This window comes from Aegilops tauschii, chromosome 6 (genome assembly GCF_002575655.3).
Source record: "Aegilops tauschii subsp. strangulata cultivar AL8/78 chromosome 6, Aet v6.0, whole genome shotgun sequence".
Classification (NCBI taxonomy): domain Eukaryota; kingdom Viridiplantae; phylum Streptophyta; class Magnoliopsida; order Poales; family Poaceae; genus Aegilops; species Aegilops tauschii.
The window spans coordinates 308,388,510-308,393,486 of NC_053040.3; positions in this window are offsets into that span (position 1 = coordinate 308,388,510).

Here is a 4,977-nt window from a genome sequence, read left to right on the forward strand (position 1 = left end):
AGGTGACGGAGCTGCGAACTTCGCCGAGCTAGACTCCGACTTCTCCGAACTAGGCAAGCATGTTTGAACCTTTGATATGATAGGTGTTTTGCATGTTTGCGTGAAAGGTTGTGCGTGGCATATGAGTATCGGTGAGTATCTCGTTGCTTGTGAGGCAACTACCCGTGTGTTCCAAAGTTACCTGTGATCTCTGATGAGAGATGGCCTAGTCATGTGGTGACATGAAGGGCAGCAAGGTGGTACTGTTGTAGCATGCCAGCCTTGCGTCATCTGACAATTTCCGACGTTAACGTGGACGGAGTCACGTTATCGTTCTTCCCCCTTCCGTGCTACCACTTGTTTTCTGCCAGAATGCGGTTTAGTAAGTTGGTAACCTCTTTCCGTGTACACACCAAACAGAGAGGCCGGATGATGGTTCCATGGCCCTGGATTAAAGCCAGTCATCCGGTCAGGGGGCATGGGTGTTTCCAGTTGGGACCGAGAGGGGGGCACCCCTTAGAGCGCGCGTATAGAAATTTGATCCCATGCTACGCGAGGTTGTAGCCTCCCCGTCTCAATGTTTTTCTTGAACGTTGCCGAGGGTGATTCCTGGCTTCGGATTGTTGAATGGGTGTGTACTGGTTAGATGTGTTTCTTCCAAAACACCGTAAACGGAACTAGTCCCCGTGACTACTGAAATCCGTTGGCTGTGGTTAAAGTACAACTCTGCAGAGTCAAATCCTTCCGAGTCATCGTATCCAAGGTCAAGTATCATGATCAGCGTATCCATGTCTATGTCGTAACCTCGTGGTATATTCTTCTTTCCGGTAAGTGAGTTAGAGTAGAAATCTTGGTTGAACGTTATTCCTGTGGATGGACTAACCCTGTTGTTTGTCTCATGTCTGATTATTCTCATGATATGATTAAAAATTCATGAGCTGCTAAGTTAGGAATATAAGCCCTTTATGTGATGTCGCTCAGACGTCCGACTGTGGCATGTTTGTCTCTTACTTTCAATATAAGCCCTTTATGTGATGTCGCTCAGACGTCCGACCGTGGCATGTTTGTCTCTTACTTTCAATATAAGCCCTTTATGTGATGTCGCTCAGACGTCCGACTGTGGCACGCACTGTCTTTCATTTTCTGTTATAAGCCCTTTATGTGGTGTCGCCCCGACGCCCGACTGCGGCATTATTATTCTTGCAGTTTCCTCTCGAGGAGTCATTCAGACCCTCGTTTGGCACCCAGTATTTATTTTGGGATTTCGGGAGGACTACCGCCCGACTTCTCTGTTATTTCCCCATGCATTATTGTCTCTATGTCTGAACGCACTTGTTATTCTGTTCTTATGCTTCATGTTTACATTTGTTATATCTTATGTCCGAACTGTCTTGCGAGTACTTTCATAGTACTCACCTGGCTTGTTGATTTGGCCAGATGTTGACGAAGGCGATCTCTTGGATGAAGAGTTTGATAGTGAGTCCGACGCCTAGAGGAATCCCAGTCAGTCCTGTGCGATCCTGGATATTGGTCACTTGTATTATATACGCTTCCGCCACCCGCAATAAACCTCCTCGAGCTTCACCCCGACGCTCGATGAGCTGTAGTTTGCAGGAGTCATATCACCCGCTCCGCTGTGATTTTCCCACCACCGTTGTTATCATGAGTTAGTAGTTATGCCACCCTATCCGCCGTTATGTCTATTCGGCGTGCATGTAATAATTTGTTGAGCAGTCCCCGCTCAACCTTGTATTATATTCAGTACTCCTGGTATTTTTCTTCTGTGACCAAGATATTGTCTACCAGTGAGGAGGAATTCTTCTCTACTGGTCCGTAAAAGGGATTGGTCTCTCAATAAATATTTTATTGAAAAACCGGTCATGACAAGCTTGGTATCAGAGCCAGGCTGACTGTAGGAAGCCACTAGGTGCGATCGCTAATCGGTTATTAGCGTCTTTTGTGCTTTTCAGCATTTTGCAATTGTAGCTATTTTCTGTTGGTCATCATAAATTTATGACATGACTACTCAGAACTTTTGCCTACTTTTGTAGATGGCTGGCAGCAACTGCGAGACTCGAGTGTTCACGAACGTGCCCGAGGGGTTTGTCAAACTCCTCGTCTCCATCACCAAGCTCGCGATCGGGCTAGCAACTAGCCCGGAGTTCACACTTTACCAGCACAAGCTCAGCGACGACGTGTCTATGCACCAAGCCGTGGTGCAATTCAAGGGAGGACGTTCTGCGTCTCGCCACTTCCGTCTTGTGGGAAGGGCCATGCCTACGGAGAGGCATGCCTTGCAGATGGCTGCCCATGAGGCGATAGCTCGCCACCGGGATATCCTTCCTATGATGAAGACTCGTCGCTACCGCTACCTCCCATGCCATGTGCCATACACTTGTCACTATGCATTCGCCTGCCATCGGGGAGAACGAGATGAAGCCATCGAGATGGTTGTGGAGTATCTCAAGGCTCTGGAGGAATCTTTCGACAACGTCGTGGACGATCTTGTGGCTGCCCGCATGGACTTAGTCCGGGGCGGTCCTGCCAGCAGGAAGGAGCTTCTCCTCACAGCACCGCCTCTGACATCCGTCTCGTCTTCAGCCTCTTATGCACCGGCCGTTTTGGCCACTGCTCGCCGCCTGCCTACCACTGAGGAGTTCGACCGAATCATCGCTCCTACTCCAGTCAGAGCTGCACCGCCTGCCGCACCCGCTCTGCCGCCTGTCGCCCCCATACCATCACCGCAGCGCAGTGCTACGCACCAGGAACCTACTAGAGAGGAGGTGGAGGTTGAATCCCCTGCACCGCTGAGTCTTTCCCTCGGCAAGGGAAAGGACATCGTCACCATCTCCGACTGAGAGCGCCGAGTAGCCGCGCGTTATGTCAGCTTGTATGATGTGTTTTATCTGTACGCTAGTTTGTATTAGTGTGTTCGCTGCTTTCCGGAGGAGTATGCTAGTCTAAATAACATGTCAGGATTGTGTACGCACATCCTGAGTGCTGTATCGTGCGTTTGCTTTTCGCGTGTAAGATTTGGGTTAAGCAGTTCGTCTCCATGCAAAATCGTTTATGCTTTCTTGAGGTCTTTTAAGTTTTTGCCTTCACAAGATTTTCCTTGTACCACACAGTTCTTCTCATGAGTTTTGCAAAATAATACCCCAGACTGGAAAAATGTCTCGTCCGTGGGCTCATTCCATGCCCAATCAGCCAGAAGAAGTTTATGGGACACAGACTAGCAACAACTTCACTCAGGGTCAGTCCAGTCAACAGGACAGCGAAGCAGCCCTGTCTCAAGTATGCCGTCTCTTCGAACAAAGCCATCAACAGCACCAAGAGATGATGAATCACGTCATCAATATGGGAAACCACCGTGAACCCTATCAACCTCATTCCAAGTTATCTGAGTTACAGAAGACTCGCCCTTCAACGTTTTCTCACACCGATAGGCCGCTAGAAGCCGACGATTGGCTTCGTGACATCGAAAGGAAGCTGATTATTGCTCAGTGTTCAGATCATGAGAAGGTGCTTTGTGCACCACACTACCTTACTGGAGCAGCTGCAGCATGGTGGGAAAACTTCCTACACATGCATCCCAGTGAACACAACATCACCTGGGAAGAATTCAAGGAAGGCTTTTGTGGGGCACATATCCCCAGGAGCATCATAAAAATCAAGAAGAGAGAATTTGACGATCTCAAGCAAAGAGGCATGTCAGTGACAGAATACAACGGTCAGTTTACCCAGCTATCTCGTTATGCCTACGACGAGCACATGACAGAGAACAAGAAGATGGAAAAATTCCTGGACGGCCTGGCACCAGCCCTAAGATGCCAACTGGTGGTACACACTTTCCCGGATTTTAAAACCCTGGTTGACAAGGCCATTACCTTGGAGAATGAGCGCCGCAGCCTGGAGGATATCCGTAAGCGGAAAAGGGACAAGACAACCCTCGCTTGCAACAACCGAAGCAAGACTGAGGTTCCAAGGACAGGAGCAAGGAAATCCACGACTACTGATCTAAGGCCCGTCAGACAGTTTCATGCCAGGGACAAGGAGTTCATGTACCATCCAGGGGTCACATGCTATGCTTGTGGAGAAGAAGGGCACTATGCTAAACAGTGCCCAAAACCGAGGAACTCGGCCCCCAAGCCGAACAATGGTGGAAACAATCCAGCCCCCAAGTGCAACAATTTCAATCCCAACAACAATCACAGGAAGGGTCACCTGAACCATGTGACCAGGGAAGAAGCGCAGAATGCCCCAGACATCGTGCTCGGTACGTTCCCTGTCAACACAGTACCTGCCACGGTTTTGTTTGATTCTGGAGCTTCCCATTCATTCGTTTCGAAGAGTTTTGTTTTGCAACATGGTTTTCTGATACTTCCCTTGGAAAAATCTATGATCATCAAGTCCCCCGGGAATAAGCAAATCGCTCAGAGTTACTGCCAAGGAGTGATCATTGAATTCGAAGGACTACAGTTCCAAGCCAATCTCATCGTGTTGGAAAATAAAGGACTGGATGTCATTTTAGGGATGGACTGGTTGACCACCAACAAAGGATTCATTGACTGTTTCAATCGGACCGTGATTCTCACTCACCATCACGGCAAGACAATAAATGTTACAGCTCAAGAAAGGCCACGGTCACGGCAACCAAAGCTGAACAAAGTGGACATTTCAGAACTGAGAAAAGTTCCAGTGGTATGCGAGTTCCCTGATGTATTTCCTGAAGAACTACCAGGCATGCCACCAGACTGAGAGATAGAGTTCAGCATCGAACTAGCACCTGGCATCGATCCCATCTATAAGAAACCTTATAGAATGCCACCCTCAGAATTGGTGGAGTTGAAGAAGCAGATAAAGGAATTATTGGACAAAGGATTTATTCGAGCCAGCTCCTCACCATGGGGTTCGCCAGTATTATTCGCCAAGAAAAAGGATGGGACACTAAGACTGTGTATAGACTATCGAGCCCTCAATATGGTCACCATCAAAAAC